This window comes from Vespula vulgaris, chromosome 2 (assembly GCF_905475345.1).
Source record: "Vespula vulgaris chromosome 2, iyVesVulg1.1, whole genome shotgun sequence".
NCBI classification, from domain to species: Eukaryota; Metazoa; Arthropoda; class Insecta; order Hymenoptera; family Vespidae; genus Vespula; species Vespula vulgaris.
This window is the reverse complement of record NC_066587.1, coordinates 13,600,058-13,624,103: the sequence shown is the minus strand read 5'-3', so window position 1 is coordinate 13,624,103 and position 24,046 is coordinate 13,600,058. Positions and strand designations below refer to the sequence as shown.

Below are 24,046 nucleotides of genomic sequence, written 5' to 3'. Positions count from 1 at the left end.
TAAGTCCCAAGGAAAGAGCGTTAGATGCCGCGGCGCGTTAGGTTGTTAGGGAAAGAAGAAGCTCGCTCGTAGTTGCGCTCGTACTCGCGCGAAGCAAGAGGACGCATCGGATTCTAACGCCGATCGCACGTTGTTACGATGTTTTACGTTAATGCGACTCCACCGTGTACCAGGATGTATATGTTCCGAGGGTGGAGAAGGAAGAGGAGTAGGAGGAGAAGAAAGAAGTAGAAGAAGAAGAAGAAGAAGCTAGAAGTTGTTTGTCGAAGGAAGCGGAGAAAGATCGTAACGAGCGCAAAGTTCGCCGCCAGAGAGGTGGATTATTAAAGACTCAAAGGATGGAGGTACTTAAGGGTACTTTTCATCCTTCGAGCACAACTTCGATGCTTTCTCCGCGATCAATTTCAACGTAAAAGCTTACGGTACTTTCCGGTCTTTCCATCGGCTTTTAAATGCCGTTCGTTTTTGTAAAACTGAAAGAAAGGTCCGACATTGTTTCCGCTAATAAACAATACGAGAATTTCCGCCGTTCGTTTCAATGTGATCGAAGATCTAGGAAATGGAAAGATAACGACGAAAGGTGAAGGTAAAAGATACAAATAAAAGTGATCGTATGGGAGAAATGAGATAGGACGAAGACGGACGAGGAGTATCGTACGAAAAATTTAGCGGTTAAGAGGAGTCGATTCGTTCCATTCATGGATCGTTCCCTCCGTTTTACGAGCTTTCTCGTTCATCTTCGAAGCAGTCACATATCGCTGCGGTGCAATTTCTCGTTATAACAATGTAGCATTATACGTCTGATTCGTTCGCGGCCAGAACCGGAATGGGGACGGAGGAGGAAGGTAAAGGATGAGAATGAACGTGCGGTCGTCCGCGTAAAAAAGGAGAGACGGTAAGGCGTCGGTGCATTGAAACTACGAAGATCCGAGAAAGAGAGGAAAGTAGAGAGATATCTCGTCGCCTTGAATGCGAGATTCGAAATTATCGCAACGATTCGGAACAGTTAGGTTCGTCTACCGGTCGGGAATGGTACGCGCGCGGGCAATGGTACTGCAAATGCGAGTACAGAAGGGAAAGAGATGGAACGAAGAAAGAAAAAGCGAGAGAAAGAACGAAAAAGAGAGAGGAAAGAGAGAGAGAGAGAAAAGAAAACGGAACTGCTTCGTGGAGCAAATGTATGCGCACTCTCGGAGATAACGCGAAACCAAGGAGAACTCTTTTCTTTTCTCTCTTTACCCTTTTCCATCTTCCTCTTCTTTCCGAACCCAACAACCTCCTCCCACATTAACGTACCCGTGCGAGTAAATCTAAGACCAGTGGAGCTAAACTTCTCTGTCCATCCATCTCTCGCAGAATAAATAATTCAATGTTATTATTTAGACGTTTTCTCCTCCGAATAATAAGAAGGAAAACGAGATAATATTTCTCGAGTTTTTTCTTTCTCAGAGAACCTTTTTCAACTTTGCTTTTCCCTACGTTGAGAAGAGGAAAGAGAAAACTAGAGGGTCGAATGTAATTAGTACGACCGCCGACAATGCTCGTTAAATACCAGCTGGAATTATTTGCATTTTCAAGTAACATTTTTAATTCGTTCTTTCGAGTATTTTTCTTGACTCGGGCAAAAATGTTTTCTCACGCAAAAATTCAATTTAGGCGCGCCGAAGTTTCGAGCTCGAGCACGATAACGAGATAGAACGCATAAAAATAAGACATGAAGAAGGATGAAGGCAAGGGCACTCCTAGTCGATGGGACGGAAACATCCGTAACGAAGGAACGTAAAAGAGGATCGAGAAGGATAGACGATCGAAGCGGAAGCGTGTTTCAAAAGTATCTTCGTAGCTAGAATTCCTTTTCCGTGCATTTTCCACATTTTCGATGCACGCGTCCCTCGTTCCACTTCTTCGACTCCTTTACGTCCCATCTTGTCCTCATTGTACGTCTCTCTCTCTCTCTCTCTCTCTCTCTCTCTCTCTCTCACTTTTCCCTCCACATTTCACCGATTTTCACGTTCCCTTAAAAGTCGAAAGCGTTTCGCTCTTCGCGTCACCCGGAGTCAATATTTGTCTCCTGAACCGCTCTACTTCTCGTGATATTCCCCGATTTTCTCCTCTCATCCTTCGACGTATCTCTTACCCTTTTCCGAAGTACCACGTTTCATAGAGATAATAATTTCGTTTCGAAGCGAGTTCTCGCAAAACGGTATTCATCCAGAAGATAGTTCGCGAATCGACTTTACAGTTAAGACCGAAGATCGGGGCACCATATCGATGGAAAACGAGGAGAAGAAAGAAGAGAACGAGAAGGAGGAGGAGGAGGAGGAGGAGGGGGAGGGGGAGGAGGAGGAAGAAGGAGGAGAAAGAAGAAGAGTGGACCGTTATTCGTAAAATGGAGAACAAGCACATAATCTTGAAACGATGGTAACGAATCGAGGGACTAATATCGTCCCGTATCTCCCAACCATCTTTAAATCTCGATATTCTATCGAAACCGCTCGTGCACACAAGGGTCTTTCATGCTTTCATCTATGTGTATTCGCTTCTATCAATGTGTTCTTCGTTCGGTATTAGGAGGCAGGATGCCTCCTAATGCACGATCCCGTACTTCCGAGAAGGGATCGCGACCCACCGAGAGTGCTCGAGAGCCTTAGAAAATCATGTAATTATTACATCAGAGTTAACTGCGCACTTCCTATCGATCGAAGATGGCTCTTGGTTCTTCTCTTTCTCTCTCTTTCTCTCTGTCTCTTTCTCTCCTTCGTCGTAGAAATTTACCGAGGCGGTCAGTGTAACGTTCGATAGACGAGAGATAAGCCGAGTATAGGTATAATATCGTGTGCCATCCTGAATGTCGTCCTAGTCGATGCCAATGTAAGTAGTAGTCGCTTCACGTAGAGGGCGAAGCAAGGGATGTCGAGGAGAAAGGTGGATAAGAGATGAAGAAGTAGAAGAAAGAAGACTAGGACGACGAGAAACAGCATATCGTGGTGTGTGTGTGTGTGTGTGTGTATGCGTGAGTTTGTGTGACTCGATTCGACCTAAGTTCTATCCGTCTTTCTATCTCTATTCTATTCTCTCTCTCTCTCTCTCTCTCTCTCTCTCTCTCTCTCTCTTCGTCCCCTACATGTACCGGAGTATAACGGACTACAAAAGATAATTATTTCGATGCCAAGGGTTCATCGTGTATAATTGAGAACGTGGGTAAACACTTAAGTGACTTTAATTCAATTTTCTCCGTGTACCTAGATATATAGCTGGTCTCTATCGTTTGGCACGAGCTTCACCGTTGCCTTTAAGGTTGATCGTGATGTTCGCGTTAAGCGAACGCGAGCGGCCTGTACCGTATCCGTTACCTTAAATCTGACGGCTTTACTTTAATACTAGATAACGTCGTCATCGCCGTACGTTCTTCCGGTGAAACCTTCGGAGTCGATAAGAGCTGCATAATATCGTAAACGTCTGCCAAGAGAGAGGTATTATCTAATGGATTACGCGTTCCCGAAGGATACAGACGTCAAACCCTTTTCTAGCATCATAATTACAAGTAGAAAGATCGTGTATACTTCTGTAACCTCCAAGATCGGAAAGAGGAAAAGAAAAGCGAGAAATGTAACGAACGACCGACTCGAAAGCGTCTGGTGGTTCACTTTGAAACCGTTCGTAAAAGAACCCTCGGTGAAATCCGAGAAATCGAGTCTCAGTCTATGTAGCAAGGTACGTCTTCAATTACTTAAAATAACGGGGAGACTGTCTCGTGTGTTTCGTTACATCGGAGACTAGTACCGGGGACGAAAGGACGAGACGTAGGAGGAGGATAGATGAGAAAGGAGAAGGGGAAATCGATCTCGTAGCTAAGAGCACGGTTAGCGATCGAAGTACCTCGCACATTGCTCTCGAAGGTCCATAATCGTAATTGCCATTGGCCCCTGTCGCGTGTATCCAGGTCGGGTCGCAGGCGACGACAACAGGAGCGGTACAACACGAGGATAGGAATATATGTATATATGTATGTGTGTGTATTTCTCTCTCCCTCCTTCTCTCTGTACACGTTCGTGTGTTTCTACAGGCGACAACGGTACAGATAGGAGGTAACGGGAGGAAATTGGAGGCTGGACAGCGGTCGCGTCGGGTCAGTACCACGTGGCATTTCAGAGAATTACGAGCGGAAAGGGAGACGGTAAAGGTCGCTAAGAAATAGAAAGAAACAGGGAGAGCTCGAGAGAGAAAGAGAAGGAAAGAGAGAAGGTAGAAGGGATGAGAAAGGAGCAAGGCCAGTAGTAGGCGATATCTCGTTGAATTTTAATTGCTTCTCTCGGCATCTCGAGAGACAGACGTATTAAGGAAATTAAAGTTTGTCCGATAATGTTCTCTCTCTCTCTTTCTCTCTCTCTCTTTTATTTCTTGTTTTCTCTGTTTCTTTTCCTATCTATCTGTCTCTCTCTTCCTCTCTCTCTTTCTCTCTCTTTTTCTCCATTTCTTTCTCTTGGCAAACGACGTACACCGTTCCTGTTTGTCCAGTTAGTCTGGTTTTCCTCGTTTGTCGCTACACCTTCGCGCAGAGGCCCACCGACGACTTCCTTTCCCGTGACCGTGGTCATGGTCTCGCAATCTCGACTCTATACCAAGTGTAAATTCAAGTCGACACTTCGTATATCATGATTTTTCAATGGAACGTGTCGAAATATATATATATATATATATATATATATATATATATATATATATATATGAGGAGAACGACACGAGAGGAGAGAAAAGACGTGAAAGAGCTTGTGGAAGAAGTCTAGTTCCATCTTGGAGAAGTTTCCACGAGGATAGGAATTATCAGGGAAGGCGGATATCGGCCGGTTAAAAGTTGCGGAAAGTTCGCCTCGAAGCCATGCCGACCGTTATTTCTCTCTGGTGCGATCCATAACGTTTTATCGACGTTGCCCGGGAAAAAGGCGAGGGTTAACAAGATCGAGTCCAAGGTGAAAATAAGTCTGAGTTGCTAAACTAGACCTTACTAGTCGTTTCCCCTATCGATTGTCGGATTAGCTCACAATAAAAGATCGTTAATCCTGAGTTCTCGTGGGCGTGCGATTCAAGCTGACCAGCTAGACGGATATATGTAGTAGTACGTACGTATTATCTGCATACAGGTCGAGAGTTTTCTCGCATGGGAAATGCGTGCGGTTCGTAAGCGTTAACTCGTAAAGGCGTCTGACTCTCTTGGCGTGGACGACACAACGACAACGTGCTTCAAAGGTTGCCCTCGGTGTTGTACCGTTAAACGATACGACGACATTTACCGGGGCATAATGTTGTTCGGAACAATCCGCCCGCGTACCAGGGTCGAGTAAAACGACAAGTGAGTTGTTTCTTATACACAAGCGGATAGCCATTGTCTGTTCGTTTATTTCCGCGATCTTTTTCTCTCTTTCTTTCTCTCTCTCTCTCTCTCTCTTTGTTTTTCTGTCTCTCTCTCCTTTTTGTTTCTATCTGTTTCTTGTTACCGCGACAAGAAAATGAACCGCACGAAATAATCTCAAAAGTTACGAAATATCCCCGAAATAACAAGCGAACTCGAACGTATTCGTAAAGAAAACAAGAAATAGATCTATCGACGATCTATCAAAACGAAGCATTTCTTCGCTTTTGTAAGATTTTATAGATATGCCGTTTGCCTTTCGTCGAATGGAAACTCGTAGAAAAATCATCGTTTCAGTCTATAGAAAACACTCGACGTCAGGATGTATTTGAACGTAGCTGGAAAAATGATTCTAGCCGCACGAAGATCGAGCTTAAGTGCTCGCGCGTGTCGCGAGGTAGATAAGCCGCGAATAAACAGAGAAAGCGATCGTTCATTTTCCTCCGAGAGAACTTCATTGTCATTAACGTTACGAAGTACCATTGAAAGTATTACGTTCCTTTTTAATGACTTTTCACAAGAAAAAATTAAAAAATCATCGATGATCGCTCACACGCTGATAGTTGAATTATGTTCGTCAAACGCGTTTCGAAAAAAACTACGTTGGAATTTTATCTCTTAGAATCTTGTCTATCGATTTTTCTTTTCATCTAGAAAGACTGGTCTCTCTCTCTCCCCTCGCTCCTGCTACTAGTCGACACTTTACGATTACGCAGAGACCACTTATTATGCAACGAGTTTGGATCGACTAGCGGTCGAGTCAGTGAATACGACCGTTACTTAGATGCACCAAGAGCCGTGCATAACCGTGCAATCTATATTTATCAGTGGTCGCGAGTAATCAATATTTTTTTTCACAACTCTCGTTCTACTTATCTGAATCGCTTATAGTTAAATATTCTCATAACGTTTTGTTGCTCTTTGTCTTTCTCTTTTCCAATCGTTTTTTTTATGTCGTTATCTCGCTCGCTCGCTCGTACAACCAGTGTCACACGTGCGATCGCGTCGATCGAAAGCTTTCGCGTGGGAAGACAAGGTCGTTTCCGCGTTCGCCAAATGTATGCAGTTAGATCGACCGTAACTTGCAACCAATCACTTGTTCTAATCTCATGTACCGTTAATTTTTAGCTTTCCACTGTTCTTCGAACCATTTAATATATCATTTTCTCGAAATTAGACGAATTAGAATCAATTCTCCAAAACTGAAGCTTTGCTATAATTCTCACAAAGACAGAGATTTTAATTTTAATTACTATCAACATAAATGTGATCTAATAGTTTCACCATAGGAGTAACGTAGACATTTTTAATTTAATGAGAGTACCAGTTACGATAATATTCTTCTCTCCATTTTTATTTTTTAGTTCATATAAATACACTCAGGAAATGCGATCCTTAAAAGTATATCCTTCGGCACAGTGAATTTTGCATTTCCCTCGTGAAAAAAATGAGAGAATAAAAGAAAAAAAAGAGACAAAAAGAAGCAAGAGAAACGTAAAAGACTTTAGGCAAAGAGTAGGGACGAGAGAATTAGCAAGAACGAAAAGAATCGCAATAGTTTCTTTTTTTTTTTTTTTTCTTCGTTTCAGTATTTAATCGTGGAGTAGTACACGTTCGTTTAGGCAACGAAAGTCCTGTCTACGGGACAGTAGTTTAACTCGGCGCATGGAAAATCAGAATTTAGGCGAATTTGGACGAGGAAAATGAGGAAGAGGTAGGGTTAGAGGCAAAGGGCGAAGAGTTGGACGAATATTCGGTAGAAACGTGACTTCTCCTCTGTAGAGGTTAATACGAACCGGTGCACGTAGCTCATTCTACGGTTGCAGCAGGTGCATATTATTCACGTCTCGGCCGGATAGATCTCGCGCGAAATTCATAAAGCAATCCTTTGTACGGATACTTCTGGAGGTCGGCGCTCTTTATGGAAATTTCACGTGGCAGTGCTCGCCTTATGAGCGGGATACCTCGTCTAAGAAGGCGAGAGCAAGAAGAGTTTTCAGCTGGTGGTAGGTAAAGAGAAAGAGAAAAGGAGATAGAAAAGAGGAAGGACTGATATTTCGCAAGGAAGGAACTCCGAGGAAAGAGAGAACTCAAAAGTGGCATTATTCGTCTTCTCGAGCTTTCGAGCAAGAAGATAGTTGAAGAAAAGAGAGGGAGAGATAAAAAAGAGTCTCGACGAAACTCTCAAGACGAATTAGAAATTTTCCTTCGATATTTTTACTCGATACCGGTATGCAGAGATAGAGATCGGTGGGTATTAGAAAATGTTCTTTTTCTTCCATAAACTATTTTCTCTCAAAGAAGACGTCTAATTGAAAGTTTGTAACGTAACTGGGGAAGCCCACTCGCAAAGGAGATTCAAGTTTGCTCGAGACAAGTTGGCAGGGCGTCCCACTAATTTTACGGTCAACCGCCGACGTATACTTCGGCCGCGGTATTGAACTCGTGGCAGGTACAAAGCACCTACCGGTGTACTTTGACCGATAACGATATTAAGGCGCTTCCTAGAGATCACGTGACGTTAATTATGTCGCTGGAAGTACCTAGAAATTGTGGTGTCACAACAGGCGTTCCGTATATTACTTTGCACACCCGAATCACCTCAAAGTTGTATCGGGGTAGTTCATTAACGCCTTTTTGTAAGGGTAACGCGACGCACGAGTTTCGGAGACGAAACGGAGTGTGTACCGTCGTTGTCGTCGTCGACGACGTCGTCGTGTAATTAACGCGAAGAAATATGCGGTGATACAGACACATACTGGTAGAAGACCTTATAACGATCGTTTGGAACGCTGAGAAAGGATGGAAGCGAAATCCTTCATAACGTATGCATACACATCATTGCGATGATAAGAAGATGAGTGAAAAGAAAAGAAGCATCTTTCGAATTTAGATTAAGAAATTGTTCCCAAACAAAATTAATTCGAAATTTAATAGCCCGAATTTAAACGTATTTAACTGAAAGACTTATTTAACGCTATAAATGTAAGACAAGCCCTTGTTTAAACGATATAAGCGAGTAAACGAAGTGTCGTGAAACTCGCCAAAGAATAAACCGAATGATCTTCGCGAGATGAAAATAGAGTGACGAGTTTTCAGTAAAGTTTCCAAGTAAACACGTGTACGTATACGTGTCAAAGGACGACGTTTTTGCAGTTAGGCGAAAAGACTACCGAGGAAAGTTCCAAAGCTCCGGGATTTCGTGGGTTGAGTAAGGCAATTACAACGGAGCAAGGAGTACGAGAAACAGAACGATTATCACGCTCGGTCGCGTTTTTAGCATTTACTCGAGCTTTAAACGTTTCATCTTTGTCTTTTTTTTTATCGTTCTCCTCATACATTTTATCTTTCTATTTTGTTAATTATTTTGAAAAAGATCGAAAGAGATAGAGGGAAACAGAGATTGGAAAGGGAGGAACTCTCGAAGAAATCTCTTCCGTGTAATCGCCGATAGTTCGCCACGGCAATAAGTCCGGATATACGAGGTACTTAAAGAGGAAAGAAAGAGATAGAGAGAAAGAAAGAGAGAGAGAGAGAGAGAGAGAGAGGCAACTCCTGCATGCACATTCCTTGGCCCTTCTCGCGCGACACAGGGCCTCGGATGCGGTTAGGGCCGGAGTATACATGCTCGAGCTGTCTTTAATATGCGACGGACAAGCTGACCTCGCCCTTTTGCTGCCGGTACTCGTTTCAGACTATTATCCGTGTACGTAGAGAACGCAGCTACTTACTCGACGGGTTACTACTAGAGAATTTATAATAACCACGTTATGCGCTCGCCATAAGCGCAAGTCGGTACCGTCTTCGAAAGGCGGCTACATCTTCGCCTCGACCGCGGCGACGTTTCTGCGGTGAAATTTTTGCACCGTATAAAAGGTTATCGAGAATAAAGAAAGAAAACTTAGGTACGCGCGTGCCATACCTACGATTAATACCTCGAATACTTCGCATTTACGAGCGTGAAACTTTAATCTTCATGATTTAATGACTCTCGCGATGACACGAGCTGTCGCCTGGCTCCTAAATCTGTCGGACGAGCGAACGACCGTAACGAACATTGGAACGTTCTTTGGAAGCGTTCAACGGTGAAATCGTTAATGATGAAGAGTGCTTTACACTATGAAGAAGACTATTATAAATCGGGCTCATATAAGAAAAAAAAAAGAAAAAAAAAACCGAATGAGAACAGACGATCGAGGAATTAAAGCGCGAAGTTCGTAAAAAAGAGAAGGAGAGAGACGAGACACGAGAAAAAATATAAAAAATGAAATCAGTGTTCAGGAGCAAGGTCGCGTACGAGTCCAAAGTCATTCTCCTCGTTCTCGAAGCGATGGATTTTACACTGGTAAAGTCAAGGTCGGATTTTCAAGCGACTTCTCTTGAGGAACATATGTCACTTGGCAAATGGTAGTGCGCGAGCTCTTTGGTGCACTTTGCGCTATAAACCACGGTCCAGCTGTAATCCTGCTCCTCCTTTTTCTCCATCTCCATCCTCATTTCTATCTTCTTCTTCTTCTTCTTCTTCTTCTTCTTCTTCTTCTTCTTCTTCTTCCTCTTCCTCTTCCTCTTCTCCTTCTTCTTCCTCTTTTGTTTCTGTTTCTTCTTCTTCTTATTCGTTCTTACTTCGTTCGACCACTGTTAGAGCTCCACGGCTCGGTGAGTTCCCAGGAAGGTTCGGCGGGCGAGCTATAGCAACGGCAGCAATTGGACGTAGTTACGCATCGAATGACGATGCAAGCGAGGTGCGGAAGGCTAGTCCTGCATCTCTCTTTCTCTATCTTTGTCTCTCTTTCTCTCTTTCTCTGTCTCACTCTCTCACTCTCTCCCTCTCGATCTCGTCTTTTCTCGCACCGTTAGCGAAGGAAACTGGATCTGGTAGATGCGTTTCGTGGAAAAGCATTGTTCGTATAACACACACGTGCACGCGAATCCCACTCTCTGAAAGTACTACCGTCCAGTCCTAGTACACCTGCTGTAGAAATCGAATGAGAACGAATCAGCCGTAGCAGATGATCGTATTGTTCGTCCACCCGCACTATTCGAGCTCGTTTTGCCTTTCGTTCTCTTTATACGTTTGAATTCGTTGGTCAAAGGCTTTCCGAATCGCAATTCCGATCGAGTTCGATCTTACTAGACCTAGTAGTGCTTCGTTTCGAACGACATGTTAGAAAGATATATATATATATATTCTCTTAACAAGTATATCTTCGTTAACTTTCGAACAAAGTAATTCTTGCGTAAAATAGAACGGTCGTTATGAGTTAAAATACGAACGAGCCGAGAAGGACGGTAAATCACGGGGATACAAGATGTCCGAGCAATTTGTATCGAGAAGAGTTCAACTTGATTTTCTTGAGGGAACGAAGTGTCCTCCGGAAAAACTAGAAAACTACTACTAGAGATGGTAACTTGCCAGAGTGTTTGAGGAAAAGGAAGAGAGGACAAGAGAACGCGCCAGAAAAATATGAAGAAAGAAAAGAAAAAAGACAGAAAGGAAAAAACAAAAAAAAAGAATGAAAGAAAGAAAAAAAGAAAGAAAGAAAGAAAGAAAGCAAAACAGGAAGGAAGGAAGAAAGGAAGGAAGGAAGGAAGGAAGGAAGGAAGGAAGGAATGAAGGAAAGAAGGACGAAAATCTTTGAAAACGAGAGAAAGAAAAAGATGAGACGGAGATAAATCCCTTGCTGGCACAACGACGTCTCTCGATTTCGTAACGTTTTCCTTTTACGAGTCTCTCAGGGCGCATTAGTCGGCCGATGGCACGTTACATACTCCACGATCCTAATTATTAATGTTACGGTTATTACCGTTATAGCCACCGCAGGAGAACGACTTCGACCGTCTCATAAAGTAACGCCTTATCGATCCAACGAACGCGCTCTGGCACACACCATGTCCCCACCAACTCCCTCCCACCTTCACCCCCATCGACTCTCCTTTCTCTTTTTTTCTTTCTACTCTACCTCTTCTACTCGCGCTCCTACGCTTTCTTTTTCCACGAGTTGACTCGTGAAACGAACGAGACGATGTTCTCCGACGAACGATTCGCGCCGACTATTCGATACGTTCGCGCTATGCTAACGAAGTAGAAAACCTGATTTAGATCCAACGCTTCGAGATCGTATACCTATTTCAAATCGTTTTCCTTTCTTCTTTCTTTCTTCTTTTTTTTTATAAATTCATCCAAAGTAACTACTCGCGGATTATACCTCGCGGATTGGTATCGTTTTTCTATAAAACAATCAGATTTCAATTCGATTCAAGCCACTTGGAATTGAAACTTGAAAAAATTAAATTCTTTCTAGTGAGAACTTATTGTTAGGGAAAATGACTTTTTGCTTGATTACGATCGTAGACCCGGTCTCTTGCCAAACGATTCATCTTCGTGCACTTTATTAATCCAGCCACGCGTGCTCTTCCATTTCTTCCATTACCGTCTTGCGCATAGGATGAAAATTTATTCGATTCTTCTCTCTCCTTTCTCTCTCTCTCTCTCTTTCTTTCTGATTCTATCTCTTTTCTCTCTTTAGCTTTTCGTTTGGCTCTTTGGTCCTATCCAGGGAAACCTTCTGACCTCTTTACTATTACGTACGAGGAATATGAATCCCGAACTACGTTCGAACGTGCATCTCCTTACGCGTCCGTTGAGAAATGGAGAACTGGGAATTAATGTTTCTTTTTCCATCCTCACTTTCTTTCACTTTCTTTAATGTAGATTTTTCGTGAAGCAGCGAAAAGAATTTAAATTCTAGCCTTTCATGCTGTTCTCTTGTAATAATAGAGGCACCTGGGAAGAGCCATGCATCATTGTGAAAAAATTTTACGATTCTTTCCTGCTTTTCTTGCTCGCGATTCTTTCAGCCTAACATCGAGAATTTGACAGTACGTAGAAACGTGCGAGCGATTCCCATGCTCGTTCGGCCTATGTAAATCGAATTTCGGATAATGCGATATAAATCGTTATAGAGAAAAGGCCTCTATAAAGCTTTATTAAAATTTATAAGGCGCTATATCCGAGCGCAAAAATATCCGCTTTGTATTCGACATTGTAATCGAAGGACTTCGAATTGTCAACAATATCCAAAGTACATCGTGCGGCGCTTTTGTGTATTTTCTAAAAACAAACAAAGCTCGGGCACGGGATACGAGTACAGGGAGCTCGGTTGAAGGTGATCGAAAAGTCATGTCAGTCTAGTTTCAGACGCGAACGGATATGCAAGGTACGCGATACTTTCTTGAGCTATACGCTCGATAGAACTGATAAAAGGATTTCATCGATTTTTCCATGCACTCGCAAACGTTTTAGTAAGTAATTGGAGGAGACATACAATATAAAATCGAGATCGTAGAGAAACTTTTATTCGCCTTTACGTTTTACCTCGAACGACGACATACGTTACTATCCACGTTTTTCTCTTGTGATTGTAGAATCGTCGTCGTAGGAAGTGGAACATAGAAGAAAGAAAAGGAGGAGCATAGAAGAAAGAAAAAGAGGAACAGAAGAAAGATCCAAGCAAGCGACTTCCATTCACGCATCGTTCACAGTGAGTCAATGAAAATCGAACGTTTTACGATCTTCCTTATATCCAACCTTTTTTACCCCGTTACAATGTCGACGAATTATTCGGGACGGTAGATTAGAAATTATGTCCGAATCTAACCGATCGAGTTTTACGACGTAACTCGCCAGGATTTTGCTAGTCAAAGTCGCTAGTAAGATGTTTGGAAATTTATCGTCAATTCGACTAACAATAAGGACCACCGTCCGCGTCGATCGTAAAGAAACATCGCCATCACTGTTCGCCGATAACCGCTCTACGTATCGTTGAACGATCGTCGAATCGTTTTGATACCATGACGATCTTTATGAGCGCAACTTTACCGTCTCGACGAGATATTACACTCTTCCCCTTCACCCTTACATCCTTCTCCTTCTCCTTACCACTGTTTTCTTTTAAAGAATAAACGAACCTTCCTACGTAGGTCGTAACACGTTGACCAAAAAAAACTCTCCTCTGTCTCGAACGATTCAACATCTTGACGTACGATACGAACTTTTTCCTCGCGTTTACTACACTTTGATTTCTCTCGTGACCAACACTATATCGTCGTTTATGGCCGTACGTACCTACCAAGATACATGAGACCTCAACATTTTCATTTTTCGTTCGACCTCTACTATTTACTTTCTTTTCTATTGTTACGTTTCTTAGAATCGCTCACAGCCGATGTTTTGATAATCTCTATGTTACATATTTTAATGTTATTTGTATATATATTATGAACCGACGTTAATAATGATATTAATATTATATATATAATTATATAATATCATATATATATGTTTTTATATATAATATTAATTATATTATATATATATTATATATATATATATTAATATGATAGATATGATATTGTAGCAGATATTAAATATCGAAAAGAATGATTTCGTGCATTATTGAATTATTCGATTATTTCATGTGAATAAGAATTATTTATGAAGTATAATTCTTATTAGCATGGAACACGAACGCTTGGAAATTAATCGATTAACTTGCTGTATCATTTCGCACGAGTACGTATCCCGCGTAAATAATTTATAACCTCGGGATGTATTATTAATCGTATACATGTGATATAGAAAAGGTAGAATAATAACAAATCGTTCCGCGTTCCATCCAGCTTTGGTTGCGTTTAAATTCGCAATTAAAGTGATCGTGAATATCATAATAGACTGAGAGTTTCGTCTTAGAGATGGAAATAAATTTCAAGCTGGAGTTCTCTTCTTACAGCGGCGATATCTCAACGAGAGAAAACCAATGCAGGATGCCGGACATATTTTTTATCTTTCTCTCTCTTTCTCTGCGAGGAGAGATAAGTAGATAGAAGAGCAGACATCTTTCGGTATCTATCGCAATCTCAAGCATCTCTAAACTCGATCCTTGGCCATTACGTTAGGCGTCGTGTACCGCTTTGCCAGTGTCGTTCGAGACACTTACACGACGATTCGTTATACTCTCCGGTCTCGGAGTAGACCCTCTTTATCTCCCTTTCGTAAGACAGAGAGTACGATCGACGGTAGCGCAACGTGTGTGCGGTAGGCCTGCATAAGCTTGGGAATTTGATCTTATATTTGCGTCAGCACATCTCTCAGGAACGAAGATGAAAATCGAAAGAGAAAGGAGTACAAAGGATGAACGGGATGAGAAAGAGAAAGAGAGAGAGAGAGAGAGAGAGAGACGAGGAAGAGAGAAAGAGATAAAGAGAGTCAAGCATCTCCATGCTCCTTGCTTATGTTAGCTTCTCTCTTCCACCCCTACTTCGAGATATCTCGAGTGGCAGTGTAACGCGGTAGAACGGTACGTAATTAACGCCTCATGTAGATGCTATCGGCTCGTGGAAGATACGCGAAGGGAAAGGGCCGCGTGACGACCGGTGATATACGGCCTTAGCCTACCGTAATGGAATATTATTATCGGTCAGCATCAACTCGTTGGGGTTGAATTAGTGACAGTGGTGATGCGCCTCTGGCAACGACACCGTCGTTGACATCGTCGACGTTGACGTCGTTTTCATGCTGCTTCGTTTTCGACAAACTAAACTATCCCTCTTTTATTATACTCCATTTTCTTTCTTTCTTTCTCCTATAAATAGAAAATCTGTTTTGCAACTGAATAAAAGTGAATATTTAGTTGACTATAATACAAAGTAGGTGTGTAGATTTTCGAATAGAATTAGTGATAATGGTTGTGCGCCTCTGGCGACGACGCCGTCGTTGACATCGTTGACGTTGACGTCGTTTTCATGCTGCTCGCTGTCCGACGAACTAAACTATCTCTCTTTTATTATACCATATTCTCTGTCTTTCTTTTTCCTATAGATAGAAACTCTCCTTTGCAAGTGAATAAAAGTGAATATCTAGTTAATAGAGTGATATAAAATAGGTATAGATTTTGTCGATCTCTCGAAGAGCCGACAATTTTTGGAATTTTCAGAAATGGAGAATTTCTGCAGCTCGAGAAAATATCGTGGGATCGATCGGCCGATAAAGAGAAACCGTTCGTAAAAAGTCGATACCTTCTTCGGACAGACAATAATCTTTGATTGTATCGGTCCACGTGTTCGAAGAAAAATTTTCGTTAAGGATCTAAAATTCGTGAAGTTTCTTTTCGTTCGGATTTGCCAACGTTCTTTGTTTCTCTATGAATGAGTTTAGACTTTGAGAGTTAAATATAGAGTTTAGCGCGAGGATAATACCGAAGTGGCTTATCCGAGGAAGTTTATCGAGTATAATCGTCGAACAAAAGGATCGAGCTGTTTCGACGAGGAACATCAAAAAGACGTTCGATCGGTAAAATAATGTGAAAACGAAAACGCGTTGAAAGTCGATAGATAGAAACTGGATGGAAAACTAGGAAGGTGAAGGGAACGGAAGGAAAGGAAAGGAAAGGAAAGGATTCGAGGGGCCATTGTGTTGTTAGAACTCCCTGTCGAACTTTGTTGTGACTTCTTAAAAAGTCGTAAAGGACGTAGAAAGGCAACACGTTCCAAAAGTGTCTTTCACTAACGTGAACGTTTTCCAACATAGATTCTTCTTTTTCATCTCCTGACCGACATCTCTTATCTGTTCTTAGCTAGGACGATTATTTTGCCTTTTACCGGCAAGATATCTCGTAGCTCTTTTCTGGTCGATCCTTCAGCTCTTCTGATAATACGATTTTTCTACTACAAATCGAATGACACTATTCGAGCATTTACCGAAAGAGGATACACAACGAGCGACATATTTTCGATACGAGCGAGCCCTTCTCGTGTGCCTGAAATATAGATTCGGATTTACAAAAACGAATGGACTGATCAGTATTCCCGATGCATATTTCATTCGCGCGGGTTGCCCCGATGCTACTGCTGATAATTTATGTGGCTGTTAATTTCTACGATAGCAGTTCGCCCGGTGGCGATTTATTTACACTGGAAATACGGTCATTAGTATTTATTTGTAATCACCAAACGAAATTGCATTAACGAGCGAACGAAGACAATCGTTCGTCGATCGTTGAGAAAAAAAAAATTGCTACCGAGAAAAGCGGATTAATTCGAACGGAGTAATTGTTCTTCGAAAAAGACTATTTTACCTGTCTCTCTCCCCCCCCCTCTCTCTCTTTCTCTGTGTACTTTTTGAGCTCACTTCGTTTCGCTTCAGTTTACACTGATATCATTTCTGCCGGATAACAGCCGTAATCCTTAAGGAGCAAGTGTGGAAGATGGCCGCATGGCCGGTTAAACGTCGTTTAATAAAGCACATAAAAGAGGTACGGAGGGCGCGAAAGTAACGTGCAAAGTATGTAATAACGGTGCGGCCGGAGAATACATGCGATTAAAGGGAAGAAAGGTGAGAGGAGTAAGAGTAGGGAGGGATAAACGATCCGACAGCGAGAGAAAGAGAACGACGAGGTGGAGAGAAGTAGTGGTAGTAGTAGTAGTAGTAGTAGTAGTACTAGTACTAGTACTACTAGTAGTAGTAGTAGTAATAGTAGTAGGGTGAGAGCTCGTAGAATGCGGGAGGAAGATTCTAGGTGCGCCTTTCAAAGTGAAAATTGAGACGCGATTACGTACTTTATGGTAGTGACGATTTTCGAAAAATATGGCCGCATACCGACGCAACGGCTAAGTCATAAAATCAGCATATTCCCAGGGCGGCGGAGAACAGTATCATGAATTTCTCGAAGGGAAAGAAAGTAAGAGCCTCGGATCTGGAACGAAGGATTTATTCGAGCATGGATTACGGTTTGCCTTCTTCGTCAAGCGCGCTTGGTGATGCACACAGAAACGCACACGAACGAACGAATTATGCATTAATTCCATTTTCCTTTTTTCTTTTTTCCTACGAAATTTGTATTTTTGAAAAAAGAGAAACATGATTTAAATATAAGATATTATAACAATCGAGAGAACAACCTGGAACCCGAGAGATACGAGACCGAGAATATACTTTTCGACTCTATTTGTGACTACCTCGAGTTTTTTCTCATCAAACTCGTGAACTTCGACGTTCTGTATTATTCGTGAAGATGAATCCGGACGACGTTGTTACATCGACGTTGTTTCAGGAAACGAGGGTAATGTAATCGCGCAACGTGCAATTGATACGTTCCTACGCGAATATAGAGAAGTGAAAGAAAGAGAGAGAAAGAGAGGGAGAGTGAAAAAAATTTCTTTCTCTGTTGAAACAATGCACGCATCCGCCGGAAGCGACACCCTTTTTTTGAACGTGTTTGTTAGTATATGCGAAGACTATACTTGCTTTCTTTCTCTCTCTCTCTCTCTCTCTCTCTCTATCTCTTCCTTTCTCCGAACCATTGGTCTTTGGTTGGTGTAACATGCTGCGTTTATACGTCGACTATTACTCATTCGCCTCCGGCCCCCCTTACACATACATACACTCTCTCTCTCTCTCTCTCTTCTCTTTCTCTCTCCCCTCTCTTTCTCTCTTACCTTTACCCTTCTTCCTTTAGCCGACAGCTTACATCAGTGCAGCGCGCAGTAAACATGCACTTTCAACGTTACATCTGTCTAGAGCGCGCGCGTTGTTACTCGCTTGAACTCTCCTCTACTTTACCTTGGAATCTTCTTCTTCTTCTTATTCTTCTTCTTCTCCTCTTTCTTCTCCTCTTTTCTCTACGTTCCTTCCGTCTACCAACTTACCTTCCGTCTCGTGGAATCCGCGTAACGGTACGCGTTGAAATTGTGGCATATCGAAAGCGCGAATTGCACCGGCGGTACCGTGAAATTACACCCATTGCCCGGTACAAGAAAACCACTGCGCGTACTGCGTATCGTCCTGCCGGCGTTCCTGCTCCTTCTCACTGTTGTTTCCTTCCCTCAAAACTTGTACGTACATACGTGCGCCAAGTTTTCCTTCGTGCAAGTATCTCGGTACTCGTTTTCAAACTTTACGCGTTCTCTCAATGAAAAAATCGTATTTTTTTTTTCCTTTCCTTTTATCTAGACAAAAAGTAGCTTTTCGATCTTCGTTCTCGAAGGAGATGTTCTTGGATTAGTTGGATTAGTTGTCGGTTCTTTGAACGAACATCTTGTGTGAAGAGAAGAGAGAGGCAGAGAAAGGGGGAGGGGAGGAGTGTGTGGCCGATAGATCGCGGGATCGCTTTTGATCACCGAAAATAAAGGAGCGATTCTAATCTACGGTCGGTACACGTCAGCCAATTAGAGTTCACCGCGAGCGTTTCCTCCAAGTTAGATTGCTGGATCTACTCGGTGTACTTAATGAGAACGTTCCTATAATCGTTTGAAGAAAGCAAGAGAAATACTCTCGATTTAATACCGTCGGCTGTGTCAACTAATCGACTTGATGCGACGACGAATTTCTTCTTCAGAATTTCCAAATGGAATATCGAAACGTCCCGTATATTTCAAGATCAGAAAGATTCTCCTCTTGGAAGTTACTTTTGTCGAAGGTGCGTCGATTGAAAGATGAGGTAGAATCGATCATTGGAACGGAGGAAGACTCGAAATAAAGCTCGCTTTAATTTCGTTTCTAGAAAAGTGCAGCAACCGATAATGGCCAGTCGTTTCTCCTAAGAAGTCGGAACGTGGACCATCGGCTCCACAGTAATAACGGTAGTCGCTACAAACTCTCATTGCCTTTGGGCTATCTCTTTATTGGACGCTTCCTTGCATAATCAATACCAACCATTTCTTTCCTCGATAAGTAGTATATATACCTACCGAGAACCTACTTTTATCCACTCTTCAGATGCGGAATAACATTATTCCGAAAGAATGGTATTATCGTTTCTCTTCTTTTCACTTCTTCTTCGATCATGCCTAGATGAACTTTCTTTAAAATGCAGATATCTCGTTTCTTACCATCGAATGTTGATCATACGTATATCCGTACGTACGTACGTACGTATGGATATATTATCGTATTCAATATTATACGTCGAGAAGTTTAAAAAGAAAAGATTAAGAGAATAATAGAGAGCCGTACGAGAAAGTAGTACGAAGGAAACGTCAGTGACTCGCAAAAGAATGTCCGTGTCATTCGCGAGTGTCGAACCGAAACGAAATAAAGAGGTAAGACGGATCTTGTAGACATTGGAGACAGGAAGTCGTTGGTAGTCTTCTTCCTCCCTCTTTCTCTCTTTCTATATATATATATCCATCCATCCATCTCTCTCTCTCTCTCTCTCTCTCTCTCTTCTTTCTCATTTCTTACTTTTCTTATATACTTCATCTTTCTCGCATTTACCGTGTAACCTGAAACTTCGAGTGGCAAAAGGGAATCCTAAGAGGAGACAGAAGATTAATCTGGGAGTCGAACGCGATAGGAAAAAAAAAGAAAAAATAAGAAAAGAAAGAAAAGGAAAGAGGAAGAGAAAAAGAAAAAGGACTACGGCCCGACCAAACGAACTTTGCCTGGATCTTTCCTGCTCCTTTATATACGCACGTACATATATATATATAAAGAGAAACTCTCTACTGACACCCCACCATCTTGGGCGTTAGTCGGAAGAATATTCTCAAGTAAGAGAAGTCGGGTGATGGAGGTGGCGAATATCGCGAGAAAAGATGGAGTAGTCAGAGAAGACTTTTTAAGTCCATGAACGATTAAATATCATATTCAAATATTCCACCGTCTGTTACTTTAACCACGATGAAACGTTTCCTTTCCATCCACTTTGATGTTTTTCTTTCCCGTTTAAAGGTGGCCGTCTATCTTCTTTCTTCTCGGATTCCATAGATCTCAACGTCAAAACGGTACGATAGAAAAATCATAATTCCTTCTCGTGGCTGGACACGAGAGACGAGAGGCTCGCCACGTCTCAAGCAGCAAGACACGGTACTCTGGGTTGTTCCGATGTTCCTCGTTATCCTTTTTCTCAGTTTACACAAATCGTAGGATCTTCAATTTTTTTTCTCCTTTTTCTTTTTTCTTCTTGTTCTTCTTATCCCAAAGAAGCTGGAGCGAGTGGCTCGAACGGGAAAGCAACGAAGAGATAAGAAAAAGAAGGGAGTCAGCCGAATAATAGGAGAAGTTACACCAAGAAAAAGAGAAGGAAGGCGAGAAGAGAAGGCACGACCCGGAGGGTCCCTGAAACGAAGGCAAGGGAAGACGAGAAGAAGGTACCCTGCATTCCTTCACGCTTATTGGTTTCATCAGATTGCTTTGCTTCTATTAGGTGTGCTGTCTATACGGATATACCACGTACCGTCGGCACGTTCTCTAATACCCCGAAGGAACACCAAACAAATGAAACGACGCGCTCCGCTCCGCTCTTCTCTTCTCCACTCCTCCCTCTCTCTCTCTCTCTTCCTCTTCCTCAGCCACAGCCATCCGCTTCTCCAATATATATATATATATATATATATATATATATATATATATATATATATCTTCTTCCCTTCCCATGCTTCCACCCTCTTCTCCTATCTCTACGCCACACCACGTTCTCGAGTAGCAAGAGACCGTTCGATAGTAGTTGCGCAATATGGGGTCGAAGAACCACACCTCCACACCTATATATACCTTCGATAAACGTTCGTATTGTATACGAGGGCGCACACACCCATGTAAATTTCGGAAACCCGCTCATATGCATGTACATCCTCCATAAGTGCCTATTCCGTACCGTTGAAACCATTTTGACGTTCGAATGCATCGAGACAGATAGTCGACTAAGTAGATGAAATTGCAAATAATTAATCACAAACGAGATGAATGAATAAAATACACGAGTAAACAAACGGGATAAGTTAATAAAAACTGATGGATAGATAAAATATTGATGAAAGAAGACGAGATAGAGTAGGATGATCTTTTCTTCATTCATCCTTCCGTACGATAAAAGTGATCACTGGGGTGAAAGATGGGGATGATCGGTAGAAAAAGAAAAGGAGATAAATGGATAATCTTGGTCAGATTTAGCGGACTTTTAATTCTATAAACGGATTAAGGGGATAACGTTCGATAGGGGATGGACTTGTTAATATCTTCGCGTCAATGTTTACGCGATACTTCTTAAATGTTTACACGTATAGACGTGAAATGAGACGTTAGTAAATAAAATCAAATAAAAGGATCTATTATACGTTAATATCGAACGAATACGACGTTGATTAAGATGAATGGAATCGAGAAAGAAAGTTGCGAGCAATCGGTTCAGGTAGCACTGACATATCCCTTGAAACGTAATCAAGTGTCGAAGTAATACGAAACTCGCTTACATAGCTAAGTATTTAGGTATGCATATATCGGGTTATCGTATATATACGGATATATATATATATATATGTGTGTGTGTGTGTAGTAGGAGGATCAGTGGCCGCGTTTCTAGTATCAACGAGCGTAAGTATCATCGACTTAGAGTAGTACTCCATGGCTGGGCAAAGAACGAAGAAGGCGGTAAGAAAAGAAAGTACGGTAAGCGTACAATGAAAGGGCACTTGCAGCTATATAATACATATGTATATATGGGGATGCACTATATACATTTACATATATGTAGATGCGCCGTACGCTCCGAATGCAGCACTTGAGGGCCGTGGAGGGCGGCTACGTGTACGCCGTACACGTCGTCGACTTCCTTAGATCGTATATTGCGAGATTTATAAATCTTGTAAATATTCAAATTGATTCGCTTATTAAATCCCGTGAACATTGTAGGATAGAATCGGTCTTCTGTCTCTCTTTCTATCTCTTTCTATTTTTCTCTCTTTCTTTCATTTTCTTTCTCTCTCTCTCTCTCTCTCTTTCTCTCTCTCGTTATTCAGCGAGAAAATATCAGAGAAGATACAGCAATGGTAAAAATTAAAATCGGAAAACGCGATGAACCCGAAAATCGATCGTCATACACGCGTGTTCTATGATTAACGCGTTCACTGAACATTTAAATAATTGTACATAAATCGATATGTTTAACTAGTGTTTGAAAATTTACGAGAGAAAAAGAAACAAGAGAGAAAGAGAATTATTATTATTAAAAATTCAAAACAAAAAAGGAAGAAGAGAAAAAATTCACTGTCATATTTTTATCGAATATTTAACATAACAGAAATATCATTAATAACGGGTGTTTTAAAAACGTTTAAGATAAATCTTAAGCATAGGGCGTCGATGAGACTTTAATTAATGAAGTACGATACGCGAAGCATAGCCGTAAAGATTAAAATCATGCGCGAAAAATTAGCGTGTGATAAGAACGACGAGTAGAAGAGAACGATGTTCCGTAACGGCGCGACGCGCCTCGACGCCAAGCGGGATGATAACAATCGGCGGGCAAGTAGCCGTGAATTGCGCGTTTAGTGGCGTGTCCGTCGTTAACGTCCGCGCACGTCCGTCCGTTGGTTGGTCCGTCCATCCGTCCGTCGGTCCGTCGGTCCGTCGGTCCGTCTGTCTGTCTGTTCGTCTGTCCGTCTGTTCGTTTGTCCGTTGATCCGTCGGTCGGTCGGTCCGTTTCACGTAGTAGCGCGGACATAGACCATAGCTAGCAAACCGCATATCTGAACATCGTTCGCCCGTGAAGAAGAGAAGAAGCGCGAAGTACTATCGACTCGCTTTTCCATGCTTCGACCTTCCTCGGAACGCGATGATGTTTCTCTTCTAGTCCTCCTCGTCGTCACGTTATATTTCATTTTTACGACGTATTACAAGTTGCGCGTTAACTTTCACCTCCCCGAGGCCGTATATACGGGATGTACCATATACTGGACTCATAATACGTAAGCGTAACTCCGGAGGGCGAACTTTCCATACAAAAATAACAAGTAAAACTTTATACAAACGTTCGTCCTATAACATTGTTTTTGAATTAGAATTCTCCATATTCAGAGAAGTGACCACATATATGTACATACGTATATATATACATACATATATACGATCGTCTGCGATCTGGTGTTTCCATTAAACTTTTTTTTTACTCGTTTATAAAATACTTTTCTTAATTGACGCGAATGTTTTCCTTTTTTTGTTTTTTTGTTCCTTTTGTACTGTTTTCATGCATCGAAGTTATCTGCCTATATACTTTACACACCTTGTATGTACATATATCATCAGATGGGCGTAATTATGCGATTGCGCTTTTATGTTCTTTCCAATCTTTTTATGTTCGCTACATTCTGACGGATAAAGCACTGAGAAATTTATTGAACGTTCCGTAGATCGGCTTGAGCAAGAAGAATCCCGAGCACGATCTCGCAAAGAGGAGTGCCTCGAAATCGGCGAAGAACACGATGACCCTCGCTTCCGCGGACTCTATCTTCTAAGGAATATCGAAGAGAATATTCAAAGGCTCGCTGCGAGAGAGTATGGCTAACGGTACAAACCGCACGAGTGGCATAGAACGCGTGCAACGCGATGCAAAGCGAGGGACGACCTCTCTTTCTACGAATAACTCTACTTTTCTTTCTATACCTCTCTTTCCTTTCTTTCTTTCTTTCTTTCTTTCTTCTTTCTTTCTTCTTTCTTTCTTTATTTCTTTCTTTTGCATATCTCGCTTCGCGAGAAATGCAGGCGACTGTAATATGTCGACTCCCGCGAAGAAAGTATCACCGGACACGGAAGCACACGGAGACTTTGCGTGTCGTCAGCTTATTTCCTCTTTCTCTCTCTCTTTC

General features: G+C 41.9%; 2 protein-coding genes across 2 annotated transcripts in view; one reads left to right on the top strand and one right to left on the bottom strand.

Moving 5' to 3' along the window:
- Positions 1–24,046, bottom strand: part of LOC127062034 (autophagy-related protein 16) — a 332,953-nt gene that overhangs the window by 68,897 nt on the left and 240,010 nt on the right. The window lies entirely within an intron of this gene.
- LOC127062029 (uncharacterized) overlaps positions 1–24,046 on the top strand; it is a 155,124-nt gene that overhangs the window by 24,699 nt on the left and 106,379 nt on the right. The window contains exon 2 of the mRNA XM_050989602.1: positions 12,836–12,951. The gene's annotated coding sequence lies outside the window, so the exon portion shown is untranslated. The remainder of the gene's footprint in view (positions 1–12,835; positions 12,952–24,046) is intronic.